Here is a 20,460-nt window from a genome sequence, read left to right on the forward strand (position 1 = left end):
TAATAGGCAGCAGGTTTAAAATAAACAATAGGAAATATTTTTTCACATAATGCACAGTTAACCTGTGGAAACTCCTTGCCAGATGATATTGTGAAGACCAAGACTATAGCAGAGTTCAAGAAAGAACTAGATAAATACATGGGGGATAGGTACATCAACGGCTGTTAGCTACGTAGTAAAAGTTTGTAGGGCTTCTCAGAGAGCTTCTCTTTCACTTTATCAGTAGGCAGCTTTGATCCTAGCAGGAAGCTTAGGGAACAACGGTAGTACAATAAATAATACAGGTTGAACTACTCTCGTCCAGCACCCTGAGGATATGGCCAGTGCTGAACAAGAGAATCTGCTGAACCACCAGAGGTCAATATTGTCTAGCACATTTCATAAGAACGGCCAGACTGGGTCAGACCAAAGGTTCATCTAGCCCAGTAGCCCGTCTGCCAGAAGTGGCCAGTGCCAGGTGCCCCAGAGGGTGTAGACCAAAGACAATGATCAAGCGATTTGTCTCCTGCCATCCATCTCCAGCCTCTGACAATCAGAGGCCAGGGAAACCATTCCTACCTGTGGCTAATAGCCTTTTATGGACCTAACCTCCATGAATTTATCTAGCTCCTTCTTAAATTCTGTTATCATCCTAGCCTTCACAGTCTCTTCTGGCAAGGAGTTCCACAGGTTAACTATGCACTGAGTAAAGAAGAACTTTCTTTTATTAGTTTTAAACCTGCTACCCATTTCCAACACTTCCACTGCTTATTGGGCTGTTAGAAGACATTGAGGGGTAAATTACAGATAAATAACAGCACAGAACACAGAGCCAGGAAAGGTGGCTACCCACATGATAAGCGGACTGCCCATCAAGAAAGTTCCAGATCAGAGGTTCAACCAGTAGTACCTGTAGGTGAGAGATATGCTTGTGGCATAGCAGTGCATGGAAGGGTTGTTCAGACAATAACTACAATGAGCACAATTCACAATATGATCTTTACGGATTAGCATTACCTTTGATAAAGTGAAGCTCTGCTGGCTGTCAGAGAGGACGGACAAAGCTGTGCTTTAATTGTTACTGTGCTCGTAACTCGTGCCACAGGCTCCTGGCATTGGGACAGGTGTCTCTCTCATACTTATATAAATCCAAACAATACAACAGATCCCACATTATAGCATTTTACAATTTGCACAGAAACTTCAGGCACCTTGGGCTGACTCAGTAACCCAGTAGTTCCAACGCCCATGGCAAGTAGGTATAAAGAGCTGCCCAAGAGGAATGTCAGTGCTTCTCACTCTTGTGAGCTCCTTTGAAAGATTCAGGAGACAAGACCCTGTCCAAAAGCCTCAGCCTACAGGCCATGGTTTTAAAAAAAAAGCTTTACACAGAACTCGGCGTCACTTATAACGACACAATTGCAACGACACCATAATATGTTTTTGGGGACTTACTCAAAGCTTATGAAAGTCAAGGAAAAGTTTCCTGCTGACTTTAATGGGGTTGTAACCAAGCCCTCTAAGCCTACTTTGGTTTGGTTTGGTTGTTCTCGGGGGCAGAGTTTTGTAAAATAAGAGTTTAGCTGGATGTGAGCACAAGATCCAACAGAACAGTCTCAGAGACAATTTTGAGGTGCCAAAGTGGAGTGTGAAAGATGAAAGATTTCACAGTTTACCTTTGGAGCCCAGGCTACGCATCACTTCTTTCAGTGATATGCCGGTTAGCTCCCTACTTATCCATTTACCAAACATAACAATAGGGCTGAAGAGTCAGTCGCAAAGAAACAAACAGGTCATTAAATAAGATGCTAAACAAAACTGGCCCCAGTACTGACCCTGGGGGGGTGCCCTAGATAGAGGCTGCCAACCAAAGATCAAGCCGTTGAGTTGGGTGGCCACAGAGGGAAGGGAATGAGAAACCACCAGCCGATTCACGCAGTTGCATCCCGGGAGAAAATGACCTTTACTGAGAGCGCTCCTGGAGATGGACCAATACAACCCCATTCAGCCCTTAACTAGAACTGACACGGCTCCAGCCGGGCACAAGCATAGCATGCTGCCCAAAGCAGAACACAGAGCTGTAGTCACTTGCAACGGACAGTACAGACTTCTGCAGCAGGATTTCAACACTCCTAGTCTCCTGCAGATAAGGGACCATAATCCATCTCATGGGTTCAAGGGAGAGGAAAAACAGCGCTCTTGTTTGATGGGAAAAAAAATAAAAATCCGGTGGGTTTTCTGGGCTGTAGCAGTTCCTCTAATATCCAGTCGACCAGAATTCCTGGCTTTCTCCCAAACAGTTCTTTTAAAAGGTTACCAGCTTAACTGGAGGAAATCGAGTCTGCAGCCATTAACAATTCTCCAGGGTGGGACTTGTCCTTATACAGGATAAATTCAGAGTTAGCAACCAGCTTATGCAGCAGTAATCTTCCACATGCACCATCTTTTCTCTGCCTCCACAGAGTTACGCACTCTCAGGAAGGTCCTCAATTCCCACGTGCCTCTCCCCATCCCCCCCGCCAAAATATCACATAGCCTTTTATCTCCTGCTTAACAGTTTGGTATCGTAAGATGAAAACCCCACAATTCAACAGGACCAAATCTGCTCTGATCTGGGTAGAAGGAAACACACACCCGCCTGTTCTCAGGTACAGTTGCTAACTTGGCATGTGCCACTCCTCTCCCAGGAATGCGCTGGGATTCAGCTGCTGCCCTTTCACAGGCAGGCCCTTGCCCTCACCTTTTGTACTGCAGAACCTGAATGGCCATTGTCAGCATATCCACAGCTGGAACAGACGCTGCACCACATCCATACTCTCCCCACGTTCAACGGTAGCCTTTTTTGGAGGCACGCAGCATACCAGACTCTGCCTGGTGTCCTTATCTCAGGAATACACTCGCCATGGCCCGGTCAGTGAGTACAAAAGCATTCATGCCTCATATGAGCACACACTTCAGGTCTGTGTGAAGCAAGGTCAGGCATTTATTATTCATCACCGTTGCAGGCGTCTTTAGGGCATTCACCACCATGGCACAAGGCGGCTTTTTACATGGCTTGAGGCTGAACCTGTACATTCTCCCCACTCAAATGGAGCAGGTATGCTGCTCACCACATCTCTCTCAGGTCCTTAAACACATGTGGAAGTCTTTCCCTACTGCAGAGTAAGCTGCTGCTGATGCAAGCTGCTGGATTTTTACACATCAGCCGTGGGGCACAAAATCTCAGCAAGTGGTTCAGAAAATGGGGAAGCCAAGGAGCCACTAAGGCATCATGTTATAAGGGCCTGGGCCATCTCATGGAGCAAGGGAGACAACCCTCCAACCCAGTAATGTTGCAAGAACCCCTGGAAAATCCCAGTGCATACCTCTAGGGTGTCTGCAAAGAGAGGGGGCCCCTTGCATCAGCTTTCTCCTCGTGCAGCACAACAGTTTGTTCAAAGCAGTGTTCTTACCAAGTGTGTGCTGCACAAGCCTCTTCTGAGGGTAGCATGACTGGAGTAGGTTGTTACGTACGTTACCGCTGACAGCTTCAGCATTCCCACCTGTGGAAAACTCCGCTGGGCCCTCCGGTGGGGAGTGATACTGTGTAGAACAGCCAAGCCCAGATACATCTACCATCCTCCATCCCAAAATGGTAGCAACTGGTGATGGGGCTTCCTGGGAGGGCACTACACATGTCCATGCCCTTCTCCTTCCCCTGCTCCTCCTGCTTCCCTAGGGCCACACCTCGCAGGCCTGGGGTGGGACCGCCCCAGCAGTTACCAGAAGCAGCATGGAATGGATTCTGAGTGGGGAGAGGTGTCTGCAGGGGGGAGGGAAGAATATGTGACTCCTCTCTCCCCCCATGGACCACCAACACATCGCCCCAGTCGCAGGCCAGTTAGTTAAGGGAGACATTATTGCCATGCACACCTAAGCCTTCTCAGCTTTCACCTTGCTGTCCCTTAAAGAAGAAACCTACCAAAGAGATGGATTCTCTGCCCTCTGCCCACCCCAAGCACACGCTACTGACGTAGAAGGGTCTCCTGAACGTAAGTGGGTGATGTCACTGAACCACCTTTCCCCACTCCCCCACTGAAAGGGCAGCTCTGAGAACAGTGGTCTGTACACAGGTCATAGCACTTGCCTTGAAAAGCAGAGAAGGCCAGCAGTCTCTTAACATGCAAAAGGTGTGCAGTCTTAGAAACCCCGTCAATGGGGAGGTTCTTTCAGCTGAGGCACTGTCCTGTCCTGGCCCAATGGTGAGCGTCAGAAACTCTCCCACAGGGGATGCTGACCCTGACAGATAGGCTGCTGAGTGGCACTCGCTACAGTCACTGACTTTGAAATCTTTCCTGCTTTCATGTATAACAAGCCCTAACTAACTAAGCGCAATAAAAGAAATCCCATTTTATAGCATTTTACACCTTTGGGCGGATGAGGCCCAATTCTCAGTTACCCAGCAGAGTACAGAGTCAAAACCAGACCTTTCCTAGCACAGAAGACACGGCAGGAGCTGATGGCAGTAGTAACCTCATCGTGAAGCAAAGAGATTCATGAGAACCTAGGCCAACTTTTCACAAAGGTAGTTAATTTGCCTTTACAGCAAAGCAGGCCTCAGCTCTTTACAAGGATGTGTTCCACAAGAAGAGAGGTGTTTTCCACCCAGCTTTGATGGCCAAGGGATTTGGTAGAGATGTCACCCTCTTGGTGAAGCATGTTTCTAAGCCACATTGTTGGGTAAATTGGGGGGGATGGGACAGCTCTAGTGCGGGGAGAAGGGGCAGAAGAATCACAGTATCAGCGCTACACAGCAGCTCTTCCAGCTGTGCTCTGATCTTGGTCATCTAGCCTCTGATCTCTCTCTCCCACCTAGCGGATGCTCCAGTAAACTCTCGTACCCGGCATTCTATCATCCCGGACTCTCACATAACCGACGCTTTAACCATAAGTAAATTTTAGTTACATTTTTCATAATTACACTATAATGAAAGTAAATGCGAATAATACAGCAAATACAGTAACAGTTTACAGTGTACGATACAACTGCTGCTGGTAAATAAGTGCTCTGCATACATTTTTGTTTGTTTCTTAATATTTAAATTAGTTTTTGTTTAGTGTTGTGCATTGCTAGGTATACCTCTATCTTATCCAGAGTATCTGAATATTCAGCAACCTTCCGGTCCTGGGGCTGCTGGGTATGAAAGAGTTTAGTGTATTTAGCTGCAGTCAGAGAAAAGGACATCACCATGCTGAAAGAGAAAGGAGAGCTTGAAAAGGGTCACCGCAGTATGCCTGCAGCTTGCTTTGTCCACATGGAGTTTTGCTCTGTCGGCAGGAGGTGGTTTTAACTTTCCAGAGAGCGATTTTCTTTTTTAATATGTGGTAGACATCCCTGAAAAAAAAAATCCATTAGTCTTTCAGGTGCTACAGGACTCCCCTTTGTCTACTACAGGGCAAAGGTTCCAATGCACAAGATACTGACTGGCTCAGACTAAAACTCAATGGCCTTCATCCAACAGGTACTCAAGGTGCAACTTTCAAACATAACCACTTGGCTCAACGTGCTCACGAACAGTCATGCCCTGGGCACAAACAAGAAGGGAGGTCTGTCCACCTTTATACTTACTGAAAATTATTGCCCCAATTTCCAAACTTGGCTGCACAAACATAGACATCTAAACCATGTGTTGAAACTGCCTAAATGTGCACACACAAAGCCTTGGCTACATGGCTAGTCTCGCTGGTTTAGCTAACAGTGTGATTTCAAACCAATTTCATGAACAAAAACAAACTCTCTGGAGATGCTTGCTTTGGTTTCAGGATAGCTTATTTGAGTTATGATTCAATCGCGCAGGAAGAGGTTTAAGCTAAACCAAAACCACCCGCTGTTTACCCAAAATAAAAAAAGCGTCCGCATGGGGCGTGACAGCAGTTTAGCTAAACTGTTCTAAAAACCATTTCAGTGCAACTTTCTCATGAAGAGAAGGCCAGGCGCTAACAGCCAGCTCTCCAAACGGAGCGTCTCATTACAGGCAAAAGCTTCGAGCTGAAGTCGACCTCCAAATTACCTGCTTTTCGCTAACAGACCACAGGAAGCAGAAATAAAAATGAAGGAAGGACAGCTGATGGGCATGGCCACTGGGACTGAAAATAGCAAGGACAGCCCAGGGAGGCTGTTACTAAACCTGGTGTGTCTTTCCCTTGATTTTGTTTGTAGGGTGTCAACTGTGTTTGGTGGGTGAGGAGAGCTGAATGCTTTGCACCAGAGCTGACAAAGCTTTGAAAATTAGGCAAACACAATGAAATGAAGGAATGTGGCTGCTGAATGGGAAAATGGAAGGTCTAAGTGCCCTTTCATGAAGAGCTGCTGAAAGGACTACAAAAGGGTAAATGGTATCCCTTCATGATGCCTCCTCGGCACCAGGACTGGATCAGGCACAAGAAGTGCCAGCATTTCCTTCCGCTGGTTCCAAACCATATACACCCAGAAGCCTCCCCACCAGAGAACAATGCACAAACACACACACCATGTGACTGAAGAGCTTCCATATGCACAGAGTGCCTTCCAGATCTGGAGTGAGGCAGCCTTGTTCGGCTTCCCTTGTTCACCTTCTGCAGGACAGTGTGTTGTGACCCTCTCCAACTAAGAGCCCAAAAAGACAGCTGGGAAGGCACCAGAGTAAAACAATTCTAAGCTGCCCAAAGGCAGGAATAAGGGCTCTTGGAAAGGACCACCACCAGGGACACAACGTGCTTCTTTCCCCCTCCACCCTGCCCCCCCCTTTTTTTTTTACGTGATTTCCTTAAGCATCACACAAGACTCACGTGAGGAATGAACTGCCTGCTCGACTCTGCTATGGAGACTGTGTCTGGCAGGGACTCGAGCGCTTCTTAGGATAGAAACACAGGACTTGCCGGACTGGATCATGCCCAAGATCCATTTAGTCCTGTGTCCCATCTCTGACAATAGCCGGTACCAGCTGCTTTAGAGGAAGGTGCAAAGATCTTGGTGAACAAGTATGGGATAACCATGCTGTCAGTTAGGGCTAGGTTCTCTGACCAGGGTCCCTCTAATTTTTAACATCCATGGGCAGAATAAATTTTGTTACATGCACCAATGAAGGTGACGATGTGCACCACCAGCAGAAAAATGCTGCCAGCTGTGGGCACCCTGCTAATCAGCTGGGCAACACCTGAATCTTCCCTGGGTGGCCACCCTACAGCTCAGTTCACTGGGAATGCTACCTGTGACCCCAATTATCTGCACACGGGAAGACAACACATTGGCAGACATGAAAAGGATAGTGAAAACCCTTTTTCCTTCCCTGTGCATGGCAGGCACTCTGTGGGAGAACACAGCTGCAGTGGAAGTAGTGGTGACCAGTGAGAGATGACTGGGCCTAGTGAGAGATCTACCCTCTGTGCACCTCCAGCTAAACACATTCTGATTCCCTGAGCTACTCAGCAGGATCTCAAGCACTAGGGTGCAGCACAGATCTGATGGAGCCTGGCACACTGCTAACAGCTTGTTCACTGATGGCACAATGCTGTGCGATATGGACCCAAGCCAAACACGGAAGTGATTACAAAACGCTGGCTTGCATGTCTTTTAATGAGACTCAGTTTTCTACCACTGTAACAGGCCACACTATGGCTAGACTGCATGTGAAAACTCCAGGAGAACTCTTAGAAACAGACTGTCCTGTAATCTTGCTTATGCCGCAAACCTGAGTAATTGTCAAGGTCCAGCAGACATGATCAAATCAACCCAGCCTTTTAAAATTTCAACCTAATAATGAAAATACAAGTCTTTTGAAAACTTTGAACAATGTGACAGCAAGTAACTCAAGCTCCAGGAAACTTGGCCAACATCTGGCTCTGAAGCGGATGTGTTAGATAATCTGTAACTTTGCAGTGAATTAACTTTGTAGGACTCTACAAAGCACCTATTTCTCCAGGGTTCACACTCAAACAAGCCCAGTTTCTTCACGCTATGAGCAAGGAAAATGGCATCACAAATCAGCATATTAAACATTTACAGCCCATTCCTGAAACAACATACCGAGTCATTCACAGGATAGCATAGACTTCAACATCTGATTTTTGAAGTGGATTGTGGGTAAAACCTTGTAATGAGGGAGAGGGTAAGAGATTTTTTTCCCAGGAATTTACTTTGGAAATACCTGACTCTGCAATTTAGAGTATTGCCATTGCAAAATGATTGGGCCCCATCCTTAGAAGGTATAAAATAGCATAGCTCCATTAAGAGGTCAAACACTCAGCTCGTGTAAAGGTTCCTAACTCAAGGAAGCTGTACGAATATATTTCAGTAGAATGGACTCGAGATCTTCAGCAGGAGTATTCTATGAGCTTCAGGACTCTGTTCTCTGTTAGGAATGTGTCTGAACAGCATCCACAGCAGCAGGGAACCCACAGCAGTCTTTCCTTCCATTTGATGAGGCCCTTTTAACTGGGAGTTTCTGGAAATCAATGAGAATTTCTTCTAGTACATCGCCAATTCTGCATCATGTACTTATGCTACTGTATTTGATAAGGCTTCTTGACATAGTACAGGTTGAACCTCTTGTCTGCCACCCTCACGACGTGGCTGGTGCTGGAGGAGGGAGTTTGCCAGACCATCGGAGGTCAATATTGTCTAGAAGCATTACCAACACTTCCACTGCTTACTGGGCTCTTGAGACATGTAGGGGTAAAGCACAGCACAGAACACAGAGCCAGGACTGGTGGCTGTAAACAGACTTCATGGGACTGTGGGAAACTTGGTCACACCCTGATAAATGGTCATCCGGCTAACTAAAATTGTGCCACATTATGGATGTTGCTGGATGAGGGAATGCTGGGTTAGAGAGGTTCAACCTGTATGATCCTTTGCTCCTTAAATAAAATAACCTCCTTAGATCAGACATCAAAAACCTCCTGACTTGTCTTCTATAAAATAACACATGTTGTGCTCTCTTAAACCAATCAGATAGTCACACATTCTCTCATTTAAAAGAAGCTGATATCTCCAACCCTGATCCTCAGCTGATGTACATCAGTACAGTCCCACCAACTTCAGTAGTGCTGCATCCGTTTACACCACCACCACCACCTCAAAGTGTTTTCTACCTGCAACTGTTGAACTTTAAAACAGAGCAGTAGGATTGCTAAGGACCAAGGAACAGAACATATGAATTTGTGATGATAGCTCTAGGTTTACAGAGACCCAATGGGAACCATAACTTCTGTTTCAAAAGAGTGTCATCAGAAATGTAATTAACACCTGGGCTCAGATTTGCACTTGCTGTCTTGGAAGCAGGTGATGGTCTGTGTACACTTACCTCCTCCAAACCCATTTTCAATCCCTGCTAACTTTACAGCATGTTTATTTTTCAGGATGAAATTCTCTGGCTGGCTCTCTTCCCAAAGGTCACTTTTTAGAAGTGTTTCAGCAAATACTGGCTGGCACTAGAAAGTGTATGGAAAGGAGGAGGACTTACTTCTTCCATGATCTCAAATGTACTTGAGACTTTTTTTTCCCCCAAGATAGGCTTGTGTGGCAAAGGATAGAAGGGAAGAGATGAAATCTGACAGGGACGTATCCCTCATTGAGAAGTGTCTTGAGTTCACCAGTGAAAAATGTTTTTTATTCAACCCAGTTATGGCAGGAAAATAATCCACATTTTGTGCATGCCTTGTATGATTTCTCAGCAATACTCTGAAAGCAGGTAGATTTCAGGCAATTACAGGCATGACTAACAGGCATACACTTGACTTTGCCTTGGAATTACTGAGTCAATCAGGAGCGGTTCTGATTAAAGGAATTTCTTTCTCCAGCAACATACAAAGGACAGAGAGCTATACAGAACCCCCAAGCTGATCCCAGGAATCTGTAAGTTTGAGAAAATTAGACCCTGTGGCTTCTTGCCCAGCCACCTCTTTGGCGACACTGTGACCAAAGTCTCATGAACTTTGGATGCCAACATGTAGGTTAGCAGGACTCAGTACTGTCTCCTATGGAAGTGAACAGTAATTTTGCCTGAATAAGGACGCAGAACAAGGTCCTTTATAAGTTGCCACACAGGGAGTAAACAAGCAACAGCCTCTACACCAGTCTTACAAATGGCCAGTGCCCTGGGCAGTATTCCCTGTGAGATGAACGCTTGGGCGACCATCAGGGAGAGAATCAAATGCTGCATGGCTGATTAGCAGAGCCTCCTGCAGCCTGCAATATGTGTTTCTACTGGTGGTGCACATCAAAGTTATTTCACACATGGATGGAAAACCTTAGTGGGAACATTGGCTATTAGCCATTTTCCACAGAGGAAAATATTATCATACAATGGAAGTGATGTCAGTGAAGAACAGGTCGACAACCCTTCACATTCAAATGCTTTCCATGCACTGGAAATCACTCTGCAAGGGTTTGAAGGACAAGGAGACAGTGGCTCGACATTCCACACTGGAAATGATGCGCCACACAGTCTGTGTTTCTGAGCTGCTCTATTTTATGAGCTTTTTGACTTTATCAACTGCTCCATCTCCAATGATTTTGTGAAATATGGCTTCTACCGTAAGCATGTAATATCCAGTGCTCAACGGAGACTGTGTTTTCAAAAGGACTGACCTACCCTCCCTTTCCGCACCAACGAATTTTACTCCACTTTTTTTCAATTTGCAATGGAATTAGGGGTGCAAGTCTAGCACACCTATCTAAGTCTGTGCACAGCTCCCACAGAATAAGATTATGCAACCTGTATTCACATTGGTCAGCACTGAAACAAGCTATGCTGTAGCTCACCAAGATTGTCCACGGTTAGGCATACATGTACTGTAATCTGCAGGTGCAAAATGAGTCTTTGGAAAATGTGCCACCATCCGGAAAATGTACCACCATCCCCAAAATCCCCATTCCAATCCCATTTATCTGACTATTACAGTTGCTGTACAAACAATACAATTCTGCCTGGCTCGTGGGGGAGGAAAGAAACAAAACAAAAACAAACATACACAAACAAACAAAAACATAAAAGGTCTACCAAGAGAAAGGTGTTTTGTGATGGAATCAGAACGGCTACAGCTGACTGATTATGCGTACCATTCAGGACAGGCTGGATCCAACCAGCCAAGGAACTCCCCCTATTATTTACACAGGGACAGATAAAGGAAAGTGACCTCAACCAACTCTCTTCCTATAGCAAATTTAGGCCCTATTCATTCCCTGTTTTTTAAGACACGGTCCTCTTTAGCTGGAATTACAAAATAAATTCCAGCATGCAGAACATTTCAAGGAGGAATAATTTTTACCACTGGCTCTGGCTTTATTTGTTCCTCACTTTGAAATTGATTAGACGTGCTGCTGAAAGAAAAATTGGCTGGTGTCTCTAAGAATATAAAAGCATTTTAGAAAAACGCCAAGAATCTCATTTTAAATTCATTAAGGATTTTGTCCACATGCTTTTGGTTATTAACTGTTTCAACACCACCTATTGCATATAATACGGAACTAATCTTGGAACGCAGCTTCACTAGGAAGAAGTAAAACTTTGTAGACCAAGTCAAAGATTTAAAAGCTAGCTTTGTGTATTTAACACAGCTCATTTATCCTGTGTACAATGGCTCAGCAAAATGCCAGCTGCATAAAACAGATCTGCTAAAACAGGGACTGAAAAAGAAGCAGCACATTTTATATTGCTTTTTGGTAAAAGATGCCAAAGTCAAGGGTGAGATTTTTCAAAAGCACTCAGCATTCTCTCCTTCTGCTGGTGACATCCATGGGAGCTAAGTTAGTACATGCTGAATTCTTTCAAAAGTCCAACCTTAGCTCTACCACTTTGATGAAAGCATTAGATAAACCATCTAATTGAAAACAATCTTAGTTACATGGAACTTAGCAAATGAAGCAGCATTTCGCCAGTAACACCAGAACAGAGAGAGGCCCTTGCTTTGAAATTTATGCATCTTGGCGGTGTCTACACTAGCCAAAAACTTCGAAATGGCCATGCAAATGGCCATTTCAAAGTTTACTAACGAAGCGCTGAAATACATATTCAGCACCTCATTAGCATGTGGGCAGCCGCGGTACTTCAAAATTGATATGGCTCGCCCAGACGGGGCTCCTTTTCGAAAGGACCCCGCCTACTTCGAAGTCCCCTTATTCCCATCTGCTCATAGGAATAAGGGGACTTCGAAGTAGCTGGGGTCCTTTCGAAAAGGCGCCCCATCTGGACGAGCCGCACGGCGGCGAGCCACATCAATTTTGAAGTGCTGCGGCCGCCCGCATGCTAATGAGGCGCTGAATATGTATTTCAGCGCTTCATTAGTAAACTTCGAAATGGCCATTTGCATGGCCATTTCGAAGTTTTTGGCTAGTGTAGATGTAGCCCTATAGAAAAGTGACCTTATGGGCAAAAACAGCACCCTTTCAAGTAGGAGGGCAAGACTAGAAAAGCAGCAGAAATGCTGCAACTTCACGAAGGCACGGGGAACAGCGTTCCCTTTAATTCTTGCCATCCACAGGCAGAATAAAGTTTGTTATGAACACCAAGGCATGTGCAGAGGTGCACCACCAACAGATCTACAGGCTGCCCACTGAGGGTGGCCATGGGTACTCTGCTCATCAGCTGGACGGCACCTGACTCTCTTCTGGGCAGCCACCCAAGCACTCAGCTTACGGGGAACCCTGGCAGGAGGACAACAGGCACAAGAAAGACACAGAATATGTACCCCACTCACGTAGCAGAAAACAGGCTCCCAGCAATGAGGGGAGGGCGTGATTCTGTTCACCTAGCCCGTACATCCATCCACGGGGCCAATCTTGCATCCCTGGGCCAAGTGCAGCACACCCAGGTCTGGCCCCATGCAGACTGAGCTGGAGGGAGCTCTCCAGGTTTTAGGCAGCTTAGCTTTACAGGCGCCCAGTTACCACCACCTTTTCTTGTTTGCAAATGTCCCCTGCCCCCAAGCCCACAGCGGAGACTAACGAGTTAGATGTCTTCACGTCACCCTCTTAGTCCTCCAAGGCATCTGGGATACACAGAAAGCTACTGAAACAACCATTTTGCCTTTGAATGGTTTCACGTACAATGAGAGCCCCAGTAGTGAAGCTTTTTTGGCCCTGGCCTCTCCCTCTGTGTGGTCATGAGCAAGCAGAGTGGTACCATCTTGTCACTCCTCAGGATCTCTTTTAGGGTGGTTATGGGGTCCTGGCAAATGAACAAACCTATAGCCAGAGCTCCTCGCCAGACACAGGGAGGGGGGTCTCCAACAGGGTCTTTTGGGGAGTGGGGTAAAATTGGGTGGAAGTGCTTTAACCTCCCTCCCCCCCCAAATGGATTATTCCCGCGGGGAGTGGAGGACCTATAAAAATAAGCCATCGTTCCACAGCACACACTTCCTTGTCTGGGGTCAGGAAGAGAGAACAAATAGCACCTGTGAGATTAGTTACATTCCTTAAAGCACTGCTGGAGGGTGCTGGAATACTACAGACAGGAGGACAGAGTAAGAGACAATATAGGATAGACAAAGACCGTCCCCAAATGAAATGTTCTCCTCCACAGCTTCCCATAGTTTAAATGACCTTTGGAATTGTCTGGGAAAGTTAGTACATCCGTATAAGACTATCCTGTTGTATTACAAATTAGGATTTTAAAAGGACAACGCTGTTTAACAATTCACAAAGCACCATGCAAGCTTTTTTATTTGTATGCTGACTACATATGTTGTACTTAAATGTCACTGCAGATAACTTGCTAATTACACTTGGAAATACCCAAGTAATTACCAGAGACTCTTCCCTTTGGTTCACATTTACATGACAAAATATCATGCCTGCAACTAGCAATTGGTTCAAACCAAATCTGGCCGAATGTAATTAAGTGGTCAGTCGTTAACATGCAACAACAAGTAGTCACCTGGAACAGGGACAACATAAAAGAGAATGCTATCAAAGGTTACAAGCTTACTACAGTCAGGACAACAGCACAAAAACAAGTCCCTCCTCGAGGTTTTATCAAATGTTCAGGCAGATAATTTCTTTTCTGCTCTCGAATGCAAAAAATCATATTGCCAGGGCTGATATCCATCAGCATATTCTGAACTGAATATCTCAACTGCTTTAAGTGAATTTAAATCGATAACTCCTCTACTGTGGTTAGTTTTATTGAATTGCACATTGAAATAATATCATTTCAATTATGTTATGACCACAGTATGAAACTTTACTCTAGGTTTTATTTGTTCAGCCGGGAGGTAAGATGTGCTAGTTTTTCATTTGATAAATCAGATCTATGACAGCTTTTAATGTTATTTTACTGAGTGATCTCTTAGGGTTTGCACTACCAGAAAGCGTGATGTACTCTTTCTTTGAGAGGTCAACAACTTGAAAGGATTTGGTCTTTGAAACCTTGTATTTTTTGCATTCAGACACAACCAGACAGGCAAGTCAAGCTGTGCTCTAAAAAGGGTCTTCCTGGAGAAATTAAACCAAACCCTAAAAAGATAAATTCTCTTTCCCTTCTACATCAGGCAATTTATACCACTTTTAACTTGGCGCATCTTGAAATTCATCAGTTCTCATTAGGCCAGCAGACTAAGACACTGCTCCTTTTAAACATCTCAGGGATGTATACATACGTAGAAGTGACTAAGATGGTAAACGTTCGTCTCAGAAGGTAAAAATGCCATGAGCAGTTCTATATTTATGCAACAGATAGGAGAATTTTCCTAAACAGTTTTGGGCAAACTGTATTCTAACATAGCCCTGAGGCAGTAATAACTTGCACACTGGGAATTTTTATGCATATTCTGCATTACTGGCTGTGCTAGTCATAAAAAATGCATGCCCCCTGCACACAGCACTGATCTATAAAGGGCTCCAGGAGTGCAGGCTTTTAAAATGCAGTTCAAACACCCCATTTCATGCCAGAAAGGTAACGTCTACTGACCTTTGCTTTTCCATCCCACAAGGCCAGTGGTGTGTTATAACAGTGGGGCAGTGCCAGAAAGGTCAGGATGTAGAGAGGAGTGAACTGAAAGCTGGGCTGAACAAGGAGGAACTGAAGTCTTTGGAACAGTCTTGTTGACAGGCCCAACCCAAGGCACACTGATGTCAAGGGGAAGGAAGAATCCCATTAACTTTGATGGGCTTTGGACCAGGCACTAAAATGAAAGTGGAAACACAAGTGGTTATTAAAAAACACCTTTGAATTCTGCATGGGCCAAGTCAGTAAATATCAATGGCCCCCATCCAAGAACAGAGGCATGTGATTCTCCATGCACAACAGGATGGTGCACACATTTGAAGTGAAGCATGTGCTCATGTGTTCTGACATGTGCTGTTCTGCAGGCCAGCGACCTGCAGCAGAGAGCTGTGAAGCTTTACTTACAACCTCCAAATCAGAGAGAAATTTGGGAACAGAAACTCCCCATCTTTGGAATGCTAGGGGCTTGATCTCACTTCCAGATCACGTCAGCAGCTCAGCAAAAGGGCTGGGGTGTATTGCTTATCTGAATCCACAGGCCAGCTTCCTTGCAAATAAGCAGCAACATCAAACTCACAAGAAAGCATTTGTAAACCAGGTCCAAACTGTCCTCTTCTAGTGGCTCAATCTAAAAAGACTTGCTGGGTTCATACCATGGAGTGTGCCCTCCAACAGGGATGAGCAGGAGGCAAAACTGACAAGGAATGAATTCCTCAAGGGGCCTAGTTCAGAACTAACACTAATCCTGAGCTCTTGAATAGTGTCTGCATCAGTAGGTCTCAAAATACTTTACTGAAGCGGTCAATAGCATTACTGGCATTTCACAAGAAGAGAAACTGAGGCACAGAGCAGGGCTGTGACTTGCCCCAGGTCACTCATCAAACCAGTGACAGACCTGAGACTAGAACTCAGGTCTACCTAATATAAAGATGCACACAGAGCATCAAAATCTTATTTCACCACCATTCCCCTTACTATTTTAAATTTAGATGCTTTGAAGTGGATCAAACTTATTAGACAAATGTTCACTGAAATCACCACTGGCTTCAATTGCATCAACCTCATTACATGGATAAAATGCTCTTTGATATACTTTCTCCCCTTCCACACCTGCACACACACTATCTCAATGACAAGCAGCTCTTACTTGCAGCTCTGTGCATTTGCCACCAATTTGGAAGTAAGCTGGTTTATCACTGCCATTGCAGGGGGCCTGCTATCCACTTGCATTCAGATTTCATGACGTTCTATTCTAGAATCCCTTTATATCCTGCAGAGGATCTCAGAATGGGAAGTGCTTAGTCCAATTCCAAACATCTCACTTTTCTCACTTGTTTTGAGTGGAACCAGCTGGCATCATAAGCAGAGACAATACGCAGTAAAGGGGAGATAACCTCTACCTTACAGAGCTGTTGTGAGCATAAATACCTTACAAATTGCCAAGTGCTTTAGTAGCTATTAATGAAAAATACTGTACAAGTATTATTCTTCTCCATTACCCGCAATTGGTGATCAAGTGTTATGCATTGAGCTTGCAGGTGGGCACACTTTATTACAATGGGTTTTTGAGTAGTGGGGTGCGGGAATACTGTACTCTATTGGAACCCAGATGCCAGTACACAATGAATTGTTTTGGACACATAAGTTAGATACCAGCCATACCAGGAATGTTCACTGCAAAAAATCTCAGCCGAGGTGTGTGCAGTGTGAGAGATGCTTTTGACAAAAAGGACTTCAGCTGACTACAACAGCCTTCACATTGAGAAACATCAAGCTAGCTGTATGTACACATCCTAGAAAATCTAGCTCAGAAACTACTGCCAGTTGGATGCCTTAAATCATGGGTGTCCAACCTTTTGGCTTGCCTGGGCCACATTGAGTGAAGAGGAATTGTCTTGGGCCGCATATAAAATATATGCCTTGCATGTTGAATAGTAACAAAGAGGAAGCCACGCTAGTCTATACACTATCAAAACAAAAAGCAGTCAAGTAGCACTTTAAAGACTAGCAAAATGGTTTATTAGGTGAGCTTTCGTGGGACAGACCCACCTGGCTATGGTCTGAAGAAGTGGGTCTGTCCCACAAAAGCTCACCTAATAAATCATTTTGCTAGTCTTTAAAGTGCTACTTCACTGCTTTTTGTTTATAAAATATATAATATGGTTAATGTATATAAATCACATGATAATGTTAAAAGTTTACGATCTTGTGGGGCCGCATTACTAGCCGTCCAGGGCCGCATGCAGCCCGTGGGCCGCGGGTTGGACATGCCTGACTTAAATTGAAGGGTGTCAGGGTGTGGAAATTAGCAATATTAATTTCCAAGAGGCCCATTAGAGTGATTATTTAGCATGCATAACACATACCAATCATTTGTATGTAATTCTTCTGTTGGAAGATAATCCACTAGAATTCACATGTTGCCCCCCACAACACATGTGTACTGCACTTTTCTCCCAAAACGTACCAAGGGAGGGCTGGTAAGAGCCAAGTTAGAGCACCATCTGCAATTTTATCCTACTTGCTGTCAAGTTTTTCCTGGGTCTTTTGCTATGTGTGCAAATGCTAATTACAACTCAATACTAATGCTATCATGTGCTCATTAGTAGATCTCATCTTCCACTGAGTGAGTCCACTTTCCAAATGAAAACATTAATCAGGTTGCAAAATTCAAAAACCAAGCTGAATCTTCCAAGAAAGGGGAAAAAATGGCCATTGGTTCCATTAATATCAAAGCACAAAACTGAGAGTGCCCAAGGACAAGCGTCGGCATTTTTATGGTTTTTTGCAAATACATGATCACTTCAGTTAAACAAAACATTTTCCACAGCAGATTACTTTGCCCATTCTCACCAATCCACATTAAACAGGAGAAGAAAAAGTTGTTTCTTTAGCCTTCCTCTACCTTTGGAATCACAAAACTATTGACATGTAAAAAACTAATCCTAAAACATGCCAGGCTATGACAAATGCAGGTCCCAGACCTGCAAAAGCTTATGCAACATGTTTAATATTAAGCCCTTGAGTAATCCCGTGTCAGTCCAGGGGCCAATTCACATGCTAAAAGGAATGCCCATCCGTAAGTGACTCCAGGATTTGGATCCTGGTTGGCAATTGTAACAACTCAGTTCCCATTCTATCACCCAGCTGCTTGCAGTAAACGGGGTCTCAGAAGCTTGGTGTGTTTGGCCAGGTGCACTGCAGAGAGGAGAGAGAGCTGGGGCAGAATGTGACGAATGATTAAAAGCAACAACCACTGACTAGGAAAATCTGTCAGACAAATGGCAGCTCCAGGGGAGGGCTTCCAGAGTATGACCAGAGAGAGACCGATCCTCTCACAGACACCTCCACAACTGTGTAACATCCTGGTACCAAATTACCACATGTAAAGAGGATGAACATTTTCAGCAGTCAGTATTAGGAAGGGCATACATAAGTGACCATACTGGGTCAGACCAAAGGTCCACCTAACACAGGGTCCTGTCTTCCAATGGTGGCCAATGCCAGATGCCCCAGAGAGAGTGAACAGAATAGGTAATCAAGGGACAATAAAGCCTTTCTAAAGTCCTGGTCTTTACATCCTCCTCTGGCAAGAAGTTCCACAGGCTGATTGTGTGCTGCGTAATGAAAAACTTCCTTGTGTTCGTTTTGAACCTGCAACCTATTAATTTCACATGGTCACCCCTAGTTCTTACACTATGGGAACAAATAAGTAACTTTTCCTTCTTACTTTCTCCAGACCTGTCATGACTTTCTAGACCACTATCATACCACGTGTGCGTAGCAGTGGAGTTGCCTCTTTTGGGAAAAACAATAAGCCTACTTTCTCTTTCTACTCTTCATTCAGCTCCCCTCCCATCCCCAAGTCCTTCCTCCTCCACAACCATCTCCTCCCCTCCTCCTGGCTCTAGCCTTGCCCTGCCCGTGATTCCCTGCTGCGGGGCTCTCTCACCTCACGCCTGCCCCAGACTTGCTGCCAAGCTACATGGTATCTCTTCCGCCCTGGCCACGCTGCTCCTGCTGGTGGCTCTAATGCCCCTCCTGCCCCTTCTGGCATGAGGAAAACAACACAAGGACTACATGAAGATTGGAAACCACTTGCAGGGACATGCTTCAGCTGTGAGGCAACAGACCTCCCCTGGCAAGTCACATCTCCTCCAGCCCCTTGCACAAGGCTGCAAACCCCAGAGGCAGAGGGACTAATCCCCTCTGCTGTCATCACCTCAAGCTCAGCAAAGAACGTATGGAAACCCCATGTACATAGAGCAACTTTGTGCTAGGCACCAGAGCAGCATTCGTGCCCAGTCCTGGAGAACAACCGACAATGCCTGAACCTGTGTTTTGTTTCGAAGGCAAGTTTAAATAATAGGTGCATGCATGCTTAAATGCTTTGCTGAATCAGGCCCCCAATTTAGTTTCTTTCAAACAACCAGAAGATCACACAATACTCCATGACCAATGAAAAAAACAAACCCTACAGCCTTTATAATTCCTGCTTTCAAACCTCACCAACATTGGCTGACTGTAACAATTACAGTTTATTAAACTTAGATTTTCTTTTAAACACAAAAGACTGATTACATGAAGACAATAACTAAACGTCATTCACTAAACGTCAATACATGCTGATTTTATTACTTACGCAGGTTGTAAACATCAGGAATGGAGCTAAAACGATATTCTTTCAAATTATGCTAACAGCATAAATACCTTCAGATCATATATACTAAACATTTCAATTGGGGAAAAAATGCCATTCTTAGAGAAAAACTATCAGGGAAAAAAACCCCTTAGGAAGAGATCAGTTTTCCCTTAGCAGTGCATTATGCAGAGGAAATATTAAACTGGAAAGTTGCTTGACAAATGTTATCCTTATGGGCAACATTCCCTCAAATCTTGTCCAGCCATGTGCAGATTTTTTCCATCCATGTGCAGAATAAATGTTATTTGCACCAAGGCATGTGCCAACATGCACCACCAAAAGAAACAAAACCTAGCTGTGGGTTCTCTGTTACTCAGCTGGGTGGCATCTGCATCTCTCCTAAGCAACCATGCCAATGGACAGCTTATGCTGCTTATGGGCATTATCTGAGATACATACCTTCTCTCAAATAAATATCTAAAATGGATACAAAAGAAACAACACAAAAGCATACCTCTTTTGCTTTCCAGAAGACTGAAAAATTTATTATCGATGCAAAGGTATTTAACTCAGCCTGAAGAAGATACTACATATTGCAAAGGACCCTTTAGGAAGGATAGCAGTTAAACAACTTAAACAGGTTGTCATCTAAATGGACTGGTTCCCATGCTTCACCATTGTTTGCCCCACAACCTAAAGGATTGTCCTTGGATATTCATTGCCTCAAGAAATGTCTTAGTATCTTGGACACACAAAAGTTGAAGTTAAACAAGGCTGCAATGCCATAAAGACTTCTGGTAACTGAGATAGGACTGAACGGGACTTGCCACTCCAGCTCTGTGAAGAACGTCAAATAGCGAGGAAATGGATGGTAGC

The 20,460-nt window shown here is 44.7% G+C and overlaps 1 protein-coding gene across 9 annotated transcripts in view; it reads right to left on the reverse strand.

The window, feature by feature from the left end:
• The window catches only part of ADGRL3 (adhesion G protein-coupled receptor L3), a 738,987-nt gene that overhangs the window by 690,569 nt on the left and 27,958 nt on the right, over positions 1–20,460 (reverse strand). Inside the window, exon 1 of one of the 9 annotated variants that reach the window (XM_074993914.1) lies at positions 14,907–15,033. The exons of the other annotated variants lie outside the window; for them this stretch is intronic. The gene's annotated coding sequence lies outside the window, so the exon portion shown is untranslated. Of the gene's footprint in view, positions 1–14,906; positions 15,034–20,460 lie in introns of those variants that run through there. 9 annotated transcript variants of the gene reach the window in all.

This window comes from Carettochelys insculpta, chromosome 4 (genome assembly GCF_033958435.1).
Source record: "Carettochelys insculpta isolate YL-2023 chromosome 4, ASM3395843v1, whole genome shotgun sequence".
In the NCBI taxonomy this organism is placed as follows: Eukaryota; Metazoa; Chordata; order Testudines; family Carettochelyidae; genus Carettochelys; species Carettochelys insculpta.